The sequence below is a fragment of the Nannospalax galili genome, unplaced genomic scaffold, assembly GCF_000622305.1.
Source record: "Nannospalax galili isolate Female #2095 unplaced genomic scaffold, S.galili_v1.0 scaffold745, whole genome shotgun sequence".
Classification (NCBI taxonomy): Eukaryota; Metazoa; Chordata; class Mammalia; order Rodentia; family Spalacidae; genus Nannospalax; species Nannospalax galili.
This window is the reverse complement of record NW_008353359.1, coordinates 840,464-860,190: the sequence shown is the minus strand read 5'-3', so window position 1 is coordinate 860,190 and position 19,727 is coordinate 840,464. Positions and strand designations below refer to the sequence as shown.

Below are 19,727 nucleotides of genomic sequence, written 5' to 3'. Positions count from 1 at the left end.
TGAAAGTCTTTACAAGATATTTTAAAAAAGAAATCTAGCTGAGCAAACCAGGGGAGCTTGCTCGTTCATAAGCAGAGGTTCTCCATGGGCTCTGTTTTAGTTTCCGACATCAGAAAAAAAAAATTATGTTTTACAAATTCACGCCTACACTGAAATATATATTAAACTGAGCTTTGAGGTACTCAATGGTGATTTTTACCTAGACCAATATTAATTGAAATTTTTGAAGCAGAGGTAAATAATGAAAAAATAAATATATAAACCAATAACTTTTGCTACAGTGTATTATCCATGTTATTCTTCAAGAAAATAATGGTGTTTTGTTTGAACCTCTCTCTCTCTCTCTCTCTCTGTCTCTCTCTCTCTCTCTCTCCCTTGCCCCTCCCCAGATTTATTCATGCATTAGACATTTTCTCTCCACTTGCCACCTCAAATCCCCAAGATCCCTCCTCCTCTCTGAATTCTCTCTTTTATATTGAATCAAAATTTTTAAAGATATTTAAGGACATTTTCATCTAAATAATTTAGTGCAGATATGGGGTAGATTCTTGCACCAGCCTTGTCTGCAGCAAAGAGAGCACAGACGTAGCTCAAAAGAAGGAAAGAAAACTTTGAAGGCTGTTCTAAATCTCAGTAATCATGGCTTATAATTTCTTAATTGAGCACTTCTGTTTGCCAAGCCATATCCTTAGGCTTTTCTAAGAACTTCTTGTCTTCATTCATTAGAAGAGTGTTACACACAGAACTTGATTTCCTCTGAAAACCATAGCAAGGTCTTCTCTCTCATCGGGGTTTGACACTTGGTCCAAAATGCTTGTGGCCATTGGGTCTCTGGGTGGTGGGACTGTGTCCAAGGACTTCAGTGATTTTTTTCAGGGACAATGCCACCAATCTCACAATGTGAAATGCTGAGTGAGTTTCTGAAGACAGCAATTTACACCAAGCTTAACTCCTACAGCTGGCTAAAGTTATACCTTCTTTGTGTACTGGGATGGGTTAAGATCTGCATTTAAATTATTGATATTAAAATCTCATCTCAAGGTAAAAGTGGATTATATTGTTCCTTAAAATGTATGTTTTAATAAAAAATGTTTTTGTTGATAAACCCTGCGCACTCATGAAAAATCTATTTACAATTCTCTTACCTATGCTATTGGCTAAAGTTGTTTATTTTCTGATTTACATCTTTTCATTATGCCTTCACTATTACGAGCCTTTGAAATTTAATAATGTACTAATTTGAAACCTTCAGGAAGTCTATAGATAACATTTGTTTATTCAGTGAAAGTCCTGCAAGCTACAAGAAATATTTTTTTTTCAAACACTAGTTTGTCATGCAATTATTCTTTTGATAAATTCATATCTCTTAACTAAATTACTTTTAAGTTATATGAAAATGTAGAGGACAGATACTATTACTCAATGTTTCAAATGGACGTTTATTGTGTTTTCTTTATTTAGGAGAGTTGTAGATATTATCTTTCAGTAATGTATATGCACAGGAATGGTGGTGTAAATCACAGGCCAAGAAAAATCTCTCTCCAATTCTAACAGTTTTGCTCTCTTTATTGCTTGTTTGTATTGGACACATTGAAGAGCACAGATTTCTGTAATGGGGCAGAGGCAGACACAGCTCTCTAACTCCTGGCCTCAGCCTGGGGCGCTCACTCTTCAATGTCTTTGTCTTAGTCTGAGATATAGATTTTCCAGAAGACGCCCAAGTCCATCACGACAACAGTGCACCATCACTTGAATTCTCACTCAGAAACACGTTGCGTACATGTATAGGGCTCTGGCACTGCCAGGAACAGTCTAAACTCAAGGAAGCCTTTCTCACCACCTCCATTTTCAGACTTTAAATGCTATGTCTTTGTAAAGCAAATGAATGCCTTCACAAAAGATGCTTATTAACTTGCAAGGATTACCAGACATTTGTTCCATTATTCTTCTATGTTCCTGCTGCACAACACAGAATTATGTGAGGTAGCTTAGAAGGTGAATAACCAGCCCTTCTTGACTCCAGCCACAGTGAGAATGGAGTAATCACCAATGTAATTAAATGAACTGCTCTGTGTTCTACTCAAAAATTCTCACAATTATAGGAAGAATATAGAACACTCAAAGGCCTTCTAAAAGTACTTAATGCAATCTCTCTAATTGGTTATACAGAAGAAATTAATTTTCTAAATTAGAAAAGAAGTGTCTAAACCATAGAGGAAGTTTAAGCAAAATGAAAGATTTAGTATTTATTAAAGGTAGTAATAAATATTTGTTTCAAAAATACATGAACACTGTTGCTCACTGTACATGTAAGGAAGTATTTGTGACATAGTGCAGGTATAACTCTTTTGTGGTAAAACCAAGGAGAGCATATAAAGGGAAAGCTATGACTAATTTAAATGTTTCTGCCAGAGACTATCTACCACCGTGCCTATGGGCAGTGTTACCTTCATCCTTGGGCTATGTGTAATGGGGATTACAATGGAGGGCGGAACTTCTATTGTTAGAGATGATTATAACAAAGGGCCAAATAAATAATTTGAATTTCTCATATTCATAAAGGCGATGGTTGGACTCTAGGTTACGGGAATCTCATGATACTATAGGCTCCAAGTTTTTGGACATTTTGTTCCCAGTTGGTGATGCTGATTTGGGAGGTCTTAGAAGGTGTGGCTCTCCTGGAGGAAGCACATCACTGGGGGTGGCCTTAGAGAGTTCTTAAGACTTGTTGGATATCCAGTTGCTCCCTTGTTTCCTGTGCCTATGAGAAGATGTGAAAACTTAGCTTCTGCTCCTTCTCCAGCCACCTCTGCAGCCGTGCCTCCCACCATGATGGACTGACTCTTGCTCCTTTGGAACTGTAAGCTTAATAAGCTCTTTCTTTTATAATTTCCTTTGGTCGTGGTGTTTCTATCACAGCAACAGAAAAGTGACTAATGGAATGCAAAAGTTTTTTTTTGTTTTTTGTTTTTTTGGGTCTTTTTGAGACAGGGTCCCCCTATAGCCCCAGCTAGCCTGGAACTCCCTATGTAGACCAGGTTGGCCTCGAACACACAGAGGCCTCTGCCTCCACAGTGTTGAGATTAAAGGCATGTGCCCCCATGCTCAGTGACACCATACTTTTAAAAAGAAAACAGAACTCTTACTAACAAGGCAATAAATGAAAGTTCTTTAGCACTACAGCGAGTCTCTCACAGCCCTGGAATGCTGGCTGGCTTCCACCGTCAGGCCCCTGGCTGACTGGCTTGACCACACTTAGGTTCTCAAATTCTCTGACTTGATGCCCCCTCTTTCAGCAAATTCTAAGTCAAATCAAGGGAGTATGATGTGGAAAACCTCCATCTTGTCATCTTATGATATTTAGAGGCACTGAGAGGACAAATAAGGAAGGGTGACAGCCGTCAGTTTTAACGAAGAGGTTGTCCCTTAAAACTATACAGAAGGCTGGGCTTCTAAATAATTTATAGCTAAAGACACCATTGTATCTAGCTACCGCGAATTATCCTTTTGTCCAGAATGGGATAAAGGGTAGGCCATAGCGGCTCATGCCTTACTCCCAGCACTCAGGAGGTAGAAGCATGTGGAGGCCTGTGGGACTGAGGCCAGTCTTCTACATACTGGTGTGTTCAGAGGAAGGTCTTGTCTAAAATAATAAAATAAAATGAGATGATAATGATTCACCTGGTATTTTGGATCAAGCTGTATCTGGAACTTAATGTTTCAAAATGAACAATAATCCACCAAATGCTTCTCCTTTTTGCTCATTATGTTGTTTCTAATGATCCAAATAATGATGAAAATAAAATAAACAGATCCTTAGTTGTCTCGCAATGATTAACATGGCTATGCATATTACTTTAGGCTAAAAGATTTTTTTCCCTGAAAAAATACAACAAACATAAACCTTAACATAACATTTTTGATAAAATTTGGTTCAAACATATTAGCTTCTTTTTAGAATGAATATTTTGAAATATGTTAATACTGAAAATAGGAAGTATTTAAAAGTTATATGTAAAGAGAAAAAAATCACAGTTAAATAAAAAACAATAAAGCGCTTATCCAGAAAATATGCCAATACAGCATTGTTCACTGGTAATGAAGGTCAAACTGTAATTGCCCCACTCCATCTTAGCCCCATTTACCTTACTATCTTGTCAGTCTGTCTCTTCCCTTCTTGTCCTGTAACTGCTCTCCTGTTGCAGAAAGAGCAGACAGGTGGCTGCCTGCTGACTGCCCACTCGAATGAACACACAGGTCACTCCTGTGCTCGGCAGAGCATCTTGCTGTTTGTCAACAGGATGTGGAAAAGTGGTTTGCAAGTATTCTTCAAGGGTGTGCAAGAAGCTTTATTGAAACAATTTACCTCTGAAAGTCACTAGCAATTTTTTAAAGCATGCTTTCTGTCACTGTACCTTTCCTAGTTCTCAAAGGAAAAGGGACATTATGGTAACATGACAAGCCAATTACTTATGATTAATTCTTATTTTTCTCCAAGAGAAACAATTTAACTGTTGCTATGCATTTGAAATTGATTGTTAAGAGTCATGTTCATACTGTTTTTTTAATCAATGTCACAGTATTTAACAAAAGTAAATCTGAGTTGTAATCCTCTGAATAGAAAGCAAAATACTTACACCTCACTACCTATTAGTATAACTGAACTCCATCAAGAGAGGAGATAATAATCATAAAGCACGATTAAAAGCTAAATTTCACACTAGATAGGAGATTTTATTTAATGAAATATAAAATTATCAAAGAAGGCATGTGTTCCTTTATGAGACTTGGTTGTGAAACAGCTGGACTGTGCCTTTTGAGAATACAGTGAATTATACAACGTTCTTCTTTCAATCACTTTAAAATATGTATTTCAGTAGTATTAACTTGATTAATGAATGAATAAAATCTGTTAAAAAGCTGTAAGACATAATTTAATTTTCAAATATAAAATAAATAAACCCCATAATTAATCAAACATTTTCTCGTTGTTCACAAAAAAATCTCCCATCAATCACAGTCTCGTGGACTTAGAACAATTGATCCTAGATTCAAATTTAGAAGTAAGAGACTCTTAGTCCTTGAATCTTGTATAGAAATCCATTTTAAATTTTATCTAATTTTATTAACTTTTAGAACGATTCTATTTTAGTGTTAAAGTATTCGATATTCATGCATAATAGCAATTGCCTGTCTTCTGTACTATGATAAATGATATGCTCTGAGTTTCCTTTGTGCAGAAGGAGTTGACACAGGACTCCGAGGCCTTACCATGTCCTTGGCCCCTTGCACTGTGAATACTGACTTCGCTTGTATATTTCTTGGTGAATCCTTGCGGACAGACCAAGTTCAGAAAATAAGCAGTTGTCATTGACAAATCACATAACTGTCCACCTGGAACTTGTTTTCAAGAATAAATCCTGCATTTCAGTCTCTCTCAAGGATTTTCCAAGATGAATCCTGCCTCGCCTACATCTGGAATCTCAGTAGAACTTCAATTTCTACAACTCCACCCAGTCTACCCAGTCAGAAACCTTGGACTTAGGGCCCTGACAGCTGCGATGCAGCCAGCATGCCAGGAGCTTCTGAGCTGTGCTCCATTTTAAGTTCCACTGTCCTGGGACATTTATGACCCCCAATCAATGAAAAGATATAGGAAAACAGCATTTCCATTATAAGCATCTTGTTCTTACAGAATCTCCTTTGATTTACTTACTTTTTACCTCAAATTTAGGGTATAGTTGTCTGGAAATTCCCTAGCATTTCCAAAGCAAAAGACATATAGTAGCGTCAAAACTTTTGTATCTCATCTGCTGGGCCTTTCTGGATTCTGGAAGAAGCATGTGCCTCATTGTAGTGTGCTGCTCTGGCCCATTTTCAGACTGACCTGACAGTTATTAATTTTACCTGAGACCTGGAAGACGGTAAGACTTTGTGGGAGGTCCAGGCTGCTGCTCCAGTTCCTGGGCCTTGTTGAGTCCATGACTCAGCAAAATTGATGGAACTTGACATGTGCAAGGCAGGTCAGGTAGCTCTTGGGAGTCCTGGCTAGTCACCTCTGGTGAGTCACAGTTTAAGGTCCTTGAGATTTTCCAAGGCCTTACTATCCTCAGGAGACACCTGCTTCCTTTAGAGAAACATATTTTTCTCAGCTCTGGATTATAGGATGTCAAGCTTCTCTGTAACTGGATCGTCCTGTGCTCTTGGTCTTAAATTCCCTAAAATAGGCATGCACAGCATACCATCAATAGTAAGTCACATGGAGAAGCAGTCCCCCCTCTGCAGATCCCCACTCCTGGCACACTGCCTTCTCTCTCCTAGCCAGTATTTAAGCCTCTTAAGTGACTAACAGGGTGAAAAACTCAAGCTTCACTTAGTTTGCTAGTAGAGCTATAGATATGACTGACAGCAGCACCTAAGAGAGGACAGCTCTGGAAGAGCTGCCCAGTCCAAGGTAGTCCTGGAACCAACTATGAAGGAAAGGCAACCCATTGCAAAACATGGGTCAGTGTATCTCATCATACTACTGTCACAAAGACATATGACCCCAAATGAGAGACTGATTATTTCTGAAAAGAAGTTAAAGTTTTGGCCACATGATTAAGAAGTTCAACAACATGCCTGAAATACTGGTGTCAAGATGGTCTGAGGAAGAGACATGCAGGCTGAGATCTGAATAGATATGGAATGCTGGAACATTGGTGTGTAATGCTCATGAAGGCCTCCCATGTGACTTTAGCAGAGCAGAGCTTTACTGTAACCATGAAACACCCGACTCTGTTCATCTCAGTCTTTTTCCCAGGCCTTTACTGCAATGTCACAGTATGGGCTGTTGTTGAGGTGCCTAGTGAGAAAAATAATTTTCTCAAATATACACACCAACCTGTAAATATTAAATGCAAAGAATTAAAGGGCAAATGGGGACAGGCTGTCTTACACTTCTATGGTAAAATAGAAACCGCGAAAAGGTTAATCATTGAACTTTGCACTTTCCTTTTACTGTGATTATTGAAAAATATTGTACACTGAGAAATATTGTGCAAACTCATGGTTTGATTTATGGTCTGATGTTTTACTGCTATTGTAAGCCTTCTAATTATAAATAAAGGTTGTAGAAGGCTGGTTTGTCAGAAGTACAGAGAGAAAATAGAAAGAAAGAAGATATTTGGGCTGCCCTCCCCCAACTGGGTCAGTCAACAGCCTCTACTAGAACTGCAATTGAGGCTTCTGGTATAGTCATTTCTACTGCCACAGTTACCTTCACCCCTTCAGGCCCCAGACTCAGCTGGAGCTGGACTCCAGCAAAAAGTGAACAAACAAATTTTAAAACATTAGAAAAGATTATGAAATGTGACTCTTAAGAATGAGAATTTCAGCATTGTACAGATACACTGTGTGTTAAGGGTTAACATCTCTAACAAATGAACAAGGAATACTAGGTCTTCAGCAGATGATGTCAAGTCTGCTGTAAAGTTGGAGGGAATGCATGACAAAGGGACCAAAATCTGATGAAAGAGAGAGAAGGGCTAGATAAAGAAGAGCAAGCCGAACCAATTTCTTCCTCCATGTCCTGTGCTTCTTGAACTGCAGGACAAGAGGCCACCATTGGAGAAGATGAGCAATGTTGCATTGTCTTCAGGGGATTTCTAGGATTGAATTAGGGTCAAAGGTAAAGGAGACATTTATTAGACACGACAAAGGTTTTGTTGATAGCCTAAAACAAGTAATAGAATAGATTGGGAGCTCAGGAGATAAGAATGGCATGTACAACGTACTAAATCTGGGATTACACCATTTGTTGAAGATGCTGTCTTTCCTCCATTGTGTGTTCTTGACACATATGTCAAATATCAGATGGCTGAAATTGCATGTATTCATGTTTGGGTCTTCTATCGTGTCCCATTGTTCTATTTTCTACTGTGCCAGTACCATGCTGTTTTTATGACTCTGTAATATAGTCTGAGATCTGGTATGGTGATAAACCCAGTATTGTTCTTTTTGCCCAAGATTGTTTTCACTATATATCTGACAGAAGGTTAGTGTCTAGAACATAAAAATCTCCCAAAATTGACCACCAAGAAAATAAGCACCCCAAGTAAACATTGTACATGAAATGAAACACAGAGCTATCAAAGAATATACATGCAAGAGAAATATTTTGTTTAAATATTCAACATCCTTAGCCATCAGGGAAATGCAAATAGATACTACCTTGAGATTTCATCTTATATTCTTACCCCAGCAATATTACTAACAAAACAACACTTAATGCTGGCATTAATGTAGTAAAAGGGGAATACCTATTCATTGTTGGTGGGAAGGCAAATTGTAGCGATGACGGAAATCAGTGTTGAGGTTCCTCAAAAAGATGTGACAAAATCTAGCATACAATAGATCTAGTTCTACCAGCCTTGGGTCACTCTTGATCTCTTCCTTTCCTATTTTCTTCACCCATCTCCTTGCTCTAGCTAAGATTTCAAGCTCTATAATGATCAGGAATGCTAAAAGTGGAAATCCTCTTCTTTTCATACCCATAGGATTCCCCATTCTATTACAGAGATACTTGCTCATCTGTGTTCACTGGTGCTCTCTTTACAATAGCCAGGAAATGAAACAGTCTAGATATCCATCAACTAATGAATGGATAATGAAAGTATGGTACATTTACACAGTGGAATGTTATTCAGCTGTTATGAAAAACAAAATTATGTTTTCATGACAATGAGTAGACCTGAAAATTGTGAATGAGTTAATCCAGACCCAGAAAGACAAATGTCACTTGTCCTCTCTCGTACATAGATGCTAGCATTGAATATTTGGATACATGCATTTAAATTGGAGTACACATAGAAGACAGGAAACTAGTAAGCAGAAAAGAAAGAAGGGATAAGAGAGAGGAGGATAGAAGGCAGATGTTATGAAGGGGGAATGGGAAGTGATGAAGCCAAGATTAAGAGTGAGAGTGATCTAGAGGTCAGAGTAGAGGAGGGAGCATGGGGACAGATACTAACATTAAAAAGTCCTTTGAAAAGGACAAATAGAAACCTATTATGGCAAAGTTTCCTAAAATACATACATGGACACATATAAAAAGAGATTAAATGGAGCTACCCTTTCACAGTGGGACAGTGCCTCTCCAGACATTACAAGCTACCAATTAAAAATTCCAGAGCCAGGAATATATTACCTCTTTTGAAGTTCTACACCAGTAGGTTACCATATGTGATGGTTAATCCTGGGTGTCAACTTGACTGGATCTGGGAGTAACGGAAATGAGAGAGATCATGATTGGATCATCTGAAGCTGGAAGACACACCCTAAATGTGGGTGTTACCTTCTGATGGCAGCCGGTATAAAAGGCCATGGCAGAGGAGAATGCCTGGCTTCTTATTGATTGCCTTCTCTCTTGCTGGTGAGTTCGTCTTGCTACTGTAGACTGAAGACCAGCTGATCTTTTGGAATTTGTCAGACCTTCAGCGCCAGATTGGGACTACTGAGACATCCAGCCTCATGAACTGAGTGACTACGGATTCTCAGCCTCTCCAGTGTACAGCCATTGTTGGACTACTCGGACTCTAATCTGTGAGCTAAGCTGATAAATCTCTATACATATATATTCATTCTACAAGTTCTGTTTCTTTGGCGAACCCTGACTAATACACCATAGATAGTCCCCAACATTACAGGCCATTACCCACATTTGTGCTTACTCACTAGAACTTGATGATAAGATCTTGTTGCTGAAGATACTATATGCTTGAAACATTGGACACAGATATCAAACTGGTACAGACCTGGATTATTTCTACTGGTTAGTTTTCATAGTCATGGAAGGTTGTCTGCATACTACTGAGGAAGGAAAGTAATCACGAACTTAACAAAACGTGAGCCTGGTTAGCTACAATAAATACTGGAATTATGAGGTCAATATTGGCATGAATGTTATGGGAACAAACAACGATTTTCTGATTTGCTATGACAGAGTTCATGCCTGCTACACTTAACCAGGCCAAACTCTTATGGCTGGCTGAGTCATAGGCCCTAAAGGAGAACCTATGATGATGATTATGGTGATGATGATGATAATGAATGAACACTGTATTAATTTCCCTCTAAACATTTCTCTTATCAATGATTAATGCATCTCTCAATCTTTGACAGAGAAACGGGACTTTCTTTTTGCAGTAGTTGGTAATTAATACAGAGACCCACAACAGGTCAAAGTACCAAGAATAAGATATTGTGGAGCTCTGAGCTTTAAAATATGACAACTATGTAGTATCTCATAGTCCCAAGACTCCAGGATCATTGCAAAGAGGGTGCAGAAAAATATGTAAGAACCAGAAGTAGTGGATGTATGCAGCAAATAATATTTGCTTGACATAACAGGACTGTTGCACTCATGAAGTCACCATGGCTGTAAGTGTCTTCAGAAGACCTGCACAAGATCATTCAAGCCAAATTCCAGCATGGATGGGAGAGACATACAATGTCCCACATTTAGCTGAGGAGATATTGTCAATTGATGACTTCTGGGAGAAGGGAAGCTGCTATCCTTCAACGATGTGGCTCTTTCAGGCTGCCCACATTTCAGTAGATGGTCATACACAAATGCACAACAGGCAACATTAAGTTAGCTCAGTAGGTTTCTAGAAAGAGCACATGATGTTAAGAAAAGTCATGGGAAGTACATAAGGGATGAGTTGAAAGGGATGGAACAGGTGATAAATTTAATCAAAACACCTATGTGTATAAAATTCCCGAACAATAAACAGAAATCTTTTTTATTTAAAAACAAAGGCTTATGAAATGGATAGGAAGTCATGAGGAAGAAGTGTGTTTTCTGCTGAGAACTGACTATTCACATCACATTAGGTTAAATAAATACAGAGAAACCAGTAAAGAAATACAGGCGGTACCTGTGAGGAAGATCAACCACACAGATGTGAACATGAATAAGTTCTCTGAGGATAGTAATTCTTTGAAAGGTCCAAAGAAGTCATTCAATGATATATAAGATTTCAAAATGGAGCTAATTTTAGGTTTTGAAAAAAAAAATCCTCCAACTCTCACAGAGCACCTCTGTGTAACTGTCTATAATGTCTTGTAAAACACATTTTTTCACATATCAAATGTTCATTTTCTCTCTGATTTTTGTGCAGTATTTTAACGTGTCATGATCTCACAGACTGTAATATGCTGTGTATTCCTTCTACCCATCATGTTCTATACTGAAGGCTTAAGTTTTGTAATGAGTTGACAATATGCTAATTTGTCATACTTTTTTCTTTTCTAACTGGATTCTACAAGTGCATATTGTCAAAATGTTGACTGTGTACGTGTTGTATGAGTACATATTATGCTGAAACTCACAAGATGCACTTGTGTCTTATTTGTACATCTTCATAGTAAAATTACAAATTTCTCAAGATCTTGGTGCTGACTTGTGTGTTGTGATCACACCATGGATACTTCAGATGGCAAAGCTGGTTGCACACAATGACCAACTGCAGGGACATGCTTTTAAATCTATTTCTCATTGCATATGACTTGTCTTTTTAACATGTTTGTGTGACTACTATTGTTACAGTTGAAGAATAGAGCATGTTCCAGGAGGCTAAGAACCTGATGATCTCTTCTGACCTTTGCAGCATTGCATGACACAGGTGCACTTACATATGTGCTGGCAATACACTCATACACATAAAAAATAATAAAATATTAAAATAAATAAATATAATAAAACAAAAACGGTTATTTTCCTCCAACTATATTTTCAAGAATTGATCTTTCTGGATTTGATAGTTTTGACATTTTAGACATTAAGGATTTTGACCTTTCAGGATTTCAACATTCAGGATTGTGGCTTTGGAGATTATTGCTGAATCCCGAGGTCCTCTGTCTGTCTGGATCCTTTAAGGCTACAGACTTCCTCTGCTTCACTTGCCAGCCTTTTGATTCTTGAGCTCCATGGCCCCACAGGTGTCCTGGATAATCAGCTCCTCTGAGCAGACCAGGGCTTCTGTGGCCCAGCTGAGGTGGAACATGTTCCCTGGCTGCCTCTGAGGTAGACCATGTGCCCTGGCCACCAGAGCCTTTCCACCTCTGTGAATAATGGAGGCTGTACAGTAGAATGGCTTTGGTGTGCACAGGAGGTGAGATTCAGGGCTGCTAGAAAGCAAGGCCTGCCTTAAGCTGAGGTTGTGTGATGGCTGCACTATGCACTGTTACCAGAACACACTAATGTGAAAGCAGTGAAAGCAGCAGGCATATGGGAAGTGGGCAGCTGAGGGACTGAAGGTATATCCAGCTGGCCCCCTTGCACAGGGAAACCGTATCTATCCATCATCTTAATTACTCTGTTCCAGGGTTTCTCCAATTCTGCTCTTCAGTTTTGAAGCCTCAGCCAACATTCAATGACTCAGAAGATGTTTTAAGAAACTTTTTTTTTTATTTGTCTCCTCTTACAAAAGGTATGTGATCATGACCTAAAGATGTTCCTGTAAATCTGCAAGGACAATCGAACACCATTTCTGTTCTGAGAGGCCGCCAGTGGTGGATTTCATCTGTGTAAACCTGCTGTTGACCAAATTTTCCTAAGAAGAAAGGAATTTAATAAGTCCCAAAGTAGTCTAGATTAATCTACTCAGTGAGGAAATAGATAAGAAGTACTTCCACAAAGTCAACTTCCTCTGACCTTCAGAGGAGAGAGATAAGAGTAGTGTGACTTTACAAAAGAAGTACGTGTGTGTGTGTGTGTGTGTGTGTGTGTGTGTAGCCACTTTTATTAACTTGGAAAAAATCTTTAAAATACAGAAAATATTACTCTAAGTTACAATCAGCAGCTTATTAATTTTCTGAAATATTGGTTCAGTTTTTAAGTATTTTGGCAGGATAAAAAATTCTGAGGTCACAAAGAGATACGATGGTTTTTATCTTTAAACTTTCACAGAGACAAAATAAAGCAAACACTAAAGTGCAAGTCAGCATCTATAATTGTAGTCTCGACAACCTTCCACACCAGGTCAGAAGCTATGTCCCTTATCACTACAAGGAGTTTAGTCAGATCCAGCCAGCAAGGCAACTGCATAGTCCATCAGTCACAGCAGATTAGAAAAGCTGCACAGGACAGACAGGCAGTGCCGGGCACCAGGCTAAGCTTGGTTGCATCCGATCTATGTCACTTTATCCAAGGTGAACAGCACAGTCAGCAAATGTAGAAATAGAGATGTTTTCCTAGGAAAACCTGTGACTCATAAAGTCATTAAGAGACGCTCAAGAAGACTGACAACTCAAGCAATACTGGAGTTAAATGGGCCAAGACAAGTTACATCATGTGAGCAACTGTAGTCACATGAAGAGGAAACAGATTATAGTATGACAGACGAAAAGACAGGCAGGTGGTACAAACAGCCCTGCAGCACAGGAAAGTAAAGCATCAATGTGAAATTTGCTAATTCAAATATTCAGTGCTTCGAACAATCTTGCTTTGGTACTGAGATGATGCCGAGGAAGGATGAACGCTCCTCTAGCCACCCAAAGGGGCGCAGGAGGGCAGGGGGCCCAGCCAAGGCTGCTGACACCCTGATCAAGCTGTCAGTGTTCCTCACGGGCCACATTCCATTCACATATGGAGCAAGGCTGACTTTGTGTATGAACAGGTATGAAAGGGAATTAAATGTGTGGATACAAGATCCACACTTAAGAGGAGAGATGAATGTTCGAAATATATCCCCACGTAGCTCAAAACAACACAATGCAAACTATCCTTTGCAATTTTCAGAACATGCTTTGAGGATGTGATCTTCCACCAAGTAAATCTCACTGCATTCTTAAAACTGCTTTTTCCCTTTCCATGTGTATAACATGTACAAGTCTTACCTCTTACCAATGGAGAATAAGCACCTGTACACCCATTAGATGCCTGGAACTGTAACTATAGCAAATCCTATATGTATGTGTGTGTGTATATATATATATATGTTTTCTACATATACAAGCCTATTTTAAAGTTTAATTAATAAATTGGGTATAGTGAGACATTAACAATACACAATGACTAAACAGAACAGTTGTGACAATACAATGTAATAAAATTGTCATCATCACCGTCCCTGTACTTTGGACCCATTGATTAATGAGTGAAACATGTTCTACTTGAACATAAGCACTAGGATCATGACTGTAGAGTCACTACCATGAGGATAGTTTACTCTGGGAATGCTCAGCATGAAGGGCTGATTCTTGTTCCAGATCGGACGGAGTATAATGGTACAAACTCTCACCATTCCAACATTTAAAGCTCATGAGTTGTTTACTTGGAGAATCGTTCAAACATACTTTGAAATGCAGTGGATTTCAGGTAACTAAAATTCTGGAAAATGGAAACATGGAGAATGAAAATATGGATAATAGACTGTATTCTTTAGTAGGCTTCAATCACAACATCTAGCATACTGGGTTTGGGCACACACTGAGTGGCTGTTGCACAGCAGTGAGGTAAGAGCAGCAGGGCATGCAATGTCTGGCAGTGCAGGAGCCCATTTCTGTGATTTGCCCTGTGTCTTTCAGCTCAGTCTTCTCCATGGTCTTCTAAGCAAAAGGCTGAGAAGTTCTAGATTCACAGGGATCAAGAAACAACAATGTTCATTTAGTCTGGAGCCTGGGAAGATGGTAGGGTAGATGCAGAAGAGAGAATGCAGTCGCCAAGTGGCAATACTGGATCATCTATCTACTCCTGTTCCAATAACAAAAATTCTCACTTTCAATTCTCTGTTGGGCTATTAGATTCTGTTTGATGAAAACTTCTAACTATAATGAAAGCTATAATGAAAGCTATGCTAACCTGACTAAATTGGTAAGGTCCAGATTCGCTGACAGACCCTGAATCAAAAAATAAAATGGAGATTAACTGAGGCAGACACATGATTACGTGCATTCATAAGAAGTTTCTTAGGCCAATGAGGTTTAGAGTCTTCTGAGTCATTTTGAATGATAAAAGAATTACATTCAACTTAAAAATGAGGAATTATAATCATTAAGGATCCACTGAGTGGGGAACATGAATCAGTTTATTAGCTACCCATCCATATTTGAATTCTACTATGAGAAGCATGGAACAGCATCTCTTCCACATCTAACAACTGATAAAGCATTTAAGCATTGTAATCTTAGACCTGGTAGCCTGTAATCTCAAGTGCCTCTCAACATGACTACAGTCTGAGGGAACCCAGGCTGGGCTCTCCCCTCATAGACAATCTTATACATGCTCTCAGTTCAAAACTACTATGGTTTTCATAACACAGAGACACTCCTGAAATTTTATATTACACTGAAGCATCATTCACTTAATCGGCATATACAATATAGTTTCAGTATTAGCATTCCTTGAAACACTACAGAAAACAATTAATTCCCTAATTATCATGAATGTCACAAAGTAAGAACCCAAAAATACCATGGGGCTGTATTAGAAAATAAACTCAGTGGTATATTCATCGTAGTAACTAAGATTCCTTTCTAACAAGTAGTGTTTAATCCCTTCCAAATGGGACACTTGTCTTGGCATAAGGGCAGGGACAACACAGATTTTTCACCTGCTTCAACCTGCAGAGTCAGAATCCCTTTTTGAAGGTGTATTTACTATTTTACTAATTTTCTCCTAATTCACTACTGAACAAATGAAAGAGAATGAGGCAATCCTCAGTCTCCCTTGCTATGAACCATGCAAAATGTCTTTGCTATGTCTGCCCATAGGACACTGCACATGTTCCCTTCTTCAGAACAATCAGCCTGGTGGGACTGAATCCAGTTCTTATTTTAAGTAGGTGTCTGGTCCCACACTTCATAGAGTTGGCTTTTCAGAAACTAATTGAGAGGGATAGGTAGATGATTCTGTTGCTAAAAGCCGGTTGCATAAGCATGAGGGCCTGAATTCAGATTCCTACCACTCATGTAGGAAACCTGAGCATCACAGTGTGTTTTGTAATTTCAGTGCTAGCTATGGAGACAGAGATAAGGAATCCCTGCTGGTTAAATCAGTGAGGTCAGCAATCACCGAGAGAGTGATTAGTGGAGATTAGTTGACATAGACACCTGATGTTAAGCCCTGTCTTCCATAAACATACACACATGTATACATGCACATGTGTACACACAAAAAATGTGCACAAATATGCACATATACACACAAGAAACTAATACTTATCTCTTTTCCCACGTATGATTCATTAAAAGAAAATAGTACATCCAATATCATCCTTTCAAGGCATATTGTAGGAAGACGCATCCTTACACTGTTACTAAATTTAGGACATATTCATAGTTCAGCTATGTTTACCATGCCAGAAAAAGAAAAACAAACAAACAAAAAACCACGTCATTTTCCCATTAATCCATCCACGATATTTTATTGCCTTACTTGACTTCTTACTTGAAATTAGGTAGAGCGGTGTTTCCCTTGGCTGAGGTCACTTCTTTGGCAATCTTAACATCATGGAGAGCAGACTAGATGCAGAAAGAGAAAAAATAAAAAACAAATTCTTATGAGCATTCAAAATAGAAGCAACAGATTCATACATTGAATGTACTGGCTTTGCCCTGAGGCAGCCATGCATATGAATGCACATGCATGGTTCTGAGGTCATCAAAACAGAAATAAGAGAACAGTTTCTAAACAGCAAATTCAGATTATTAAGTTCTATAGAACACAGTTTGGGGAAATGGGTTTAAGAAAAATAGGAAAGAATATTTTGTAATAACCATCGCTTCCTTTTGTCAGCGGCAAGCCCTCGGATCTAACTACAACCCTAAGGGGAGCTGTCAGAGTAAGCACCCAAGTTAACATTAGTGGTGGTGTCTCAATGTTTCTTTTCATGATCACAAGAATGATGACATTTTGATAAGATCACTAGTTCAGTCTTGTTGAGGGGAAGGGGATTGATCCCTCAAGAGGTAAAGCAGTTCAGGACCTGTCAACAGACTGTGTGTTCCATACAGTAAATCTGTTTTTGCCTTTGACAATTAAGTTTTTCTTGAAACAAGCTCTCCCTTGCAGCTCCAGTTAGCCTGAACTCACTACATAGACCCGACGGGCCTCAACCTCGCAGATTAGCTTCAGCCTCCGAAAAGCCAGTATAAAAGGTGTATGCCACCACACCAGGCAGTTTGGCACTTAATTTTTAATGTTCCCATTTACATTTCTTATCGTCTCATAAACTCAGTTACAGTTTTTCAAACACACACTTTATGAAACGGTAGTTGAGATATCAGTGTTATAACAGAGCACTGTTTAATAGCAGTTTAGATTCTTAGGCTGCCAACATAGCAATAATTTGCAAAATTGGCACAAATACAAATCAGATTGAAGATGCACCTTCTGATTTGGACTGTGAGTCACATTCACGTAGGGACCTAGAGGTACACATTGCTTTAAACAGCATAGAAAAGCCTGCATCGTAGTCAAGTAAGGAACACTAAACCTTAGAATAAATTCTAATATGGTAGGGATATTTCTTAGATGACCCTACCCCTGCCTGAAGACCAATATATTACCTTATATTGTAGTCTTTGATTGTAGCCTGAACCCATAACTATAATGGATTTAAAACTGTGATGAGATTGCTATGTACATCATTGTGAGGGGATTTGGCAGGTGTGATCCTTAAATCAGCTAATTTTACAACCATCACTTTGAAATGGGTGGCCAGGCAGGACCTCTTCCAAATAGTGAGATAGGAACAGCCTCTCCTACCTAGTAGATAAGTAACCGTGTTGGTCGTTAGCACATACCCAAGTCTAAAAGCTGACTGCTGGAAGCTCAGAGAAACCCCTGTAAACAGGCAAGGTCCTTTATAAGGACCTTGTTCTTGTAAAAATCAATGAACTAGATTCTGCTGGAAATTTAAAGGAGCTTAGAGAGCAATCCCAAGTTCTAGCTGACAATTTTGCCTGGGTGAGAGCTGGAGCAGGGAATACATTTCTGCCTCTCCTGCATCCCAATGACCACGAGACAGCAAATCAGTGCTGTTTGGAGCACTAGGCTGCAGCAGTGTCCTTGCAGCAGGGAACGCTGGGTACAGGACAGGTGCTTCACTCCTGAGCTCTCATAGAATCCCTCATCTCCATAGGAAGACACATCCCACGCAGGAATGACATCGTAAATGAAGAATTCCAAATTATTATATCAGAATAAAATTGTATTTCCATTCACATTATTTCTTGAGACGCAGAGTTTTGCAGGGCTTCTTTAGATTTGTTTCCGGGAATCCTCAAGGGGGAGGGGAGGTGGGATGCAGTGCTACAAAGGGAGGAAAGTGGAACATTGGAACAATAATGCTTAAACAGGAGATGGAAGCTAGGACGGCAGGGTAAGGAGAGAGTCAGAAGAAGAATAGCCAACACCAAGAACCATTTGAAATGTTGTATGGAAATGTATTGATATAGGAGCTTCTTAAAATATGTACATTACAGAGCTGGACCGTGGCACATGCCTTTAAGCCCAGCACAGCACTCGGGAGGCAGAGGCAGGTGCATCTCCATGAGATCAAGGCCAAACTGATCTACATAGCGATTTCCTTGCTAGCTGGGACTACAGGCAGACTATAAAATGTTTAAATGAAGTTACCCTACAACTGGGGAATGATGCCCCTACCAAACACCACAGGCTAGCAAATTAAAAGTTCAGTGACAGGAATGAGCTCCCTCTTTTGGAGTTTTTGATTGGGGGATACAATAGATCATCAGACTTCCTGGCTATTGCCATTGCTCTTGGTTACCCACCAGAAATTGATGGTAGGACCCTATTGCTGAAGACACTCATATGTGAGTTGAAGAACAAACACTGAAAATCAATCTGGTCCAGACTTCAAAGCTTCATCTCTGTGGACTTGCTTTCATAGTGCCAGAAGCTGCTGGGTATGCTACCAGAAGAGAAAAGCAATCTTCAGCCTTCCCTGGTTCTGACTCCTGAGTGCTATAGTAATGACTGACCCAGCAAGATATGCCCACTAGTGCAATACTGACAGGAACATTATGGGGGTTCAAATCCACCTTCTGATTTGATTTAAGGTCTTTTTCACAAGATTAAGTCCTTACCTGGCACTGTTATCAGGACCAAGAACCTATACCTAGAAAATTCACAGGCCTTAGGGAAGAAACCAATGCTATTATTCTCCTAAACAGGCATAGTACTGAACTGACTCCTAATGACTTATTGTTATACCCATAGTTTAGGGCATCTCTCAACTCTCAGCAGAGAAGCTTCTTCTTTCAACAGATGGTGATTAACACAGAAGTCTGTGACTAGTCAACATGGAGAATAAGAGACTACATAGTGCTCAGTCCTAAATGGGACACCTAAATCACACCCTCTCCCATGAAGGCTTAAGGATGATTGCAGAAGTTGGGCAGAAAGATTTAAGAGCCAGAAGTAGAGGTTTCAAGGAAACCCTTTTCTGGACTCAACAGAGCAATTGCACATATGAATCCAAAGTGCTTGTGACAGCATGCGCAAGACCTGTGCCAGGAAACAAACACAGAATTCTATGACTAGGAGAGGTAGTCAAGAAGCCCATGTCCTAGCTGAGGTACTAGTGGCAAGTGACAGCTCATCGGAGTCAGAGAGATAGTTTTCTTTAAGGATGTGTGACAGTGGTAGGCTGACCAGGCCAAAGGGGATGGACCCACAGCCGAGACGATTAGGAGAACACAAAAGAGACTTAAAAAAA

General features: G+C 39.3%; 1 protein-coding gene across 2 annotated transcripts in view; it reads right to left on the bottom strand.

The window, feature by feature from the left end:
- Positions 1-19,727, bottom strand: part of Sntg1 (syntrophin gamma 1) — a 910,195-nt gene that overhangs the window by 638,984 nt on the left and 251,484 nt on the right. Inside the window, exon 2 of one of the 2 annotated variants that reach the window (XM_008850594.1) lies at positions 16,421-16,506. The gene's annotated coding sequence lies outside the window, so the exon portion shown is untranslated. The remainder of the gene's footprint in view (positions 1-16,420; positions 16,507-19,727) is intronic. The other variant, XM_008850595.1, reaches the window with a different exon arrangement.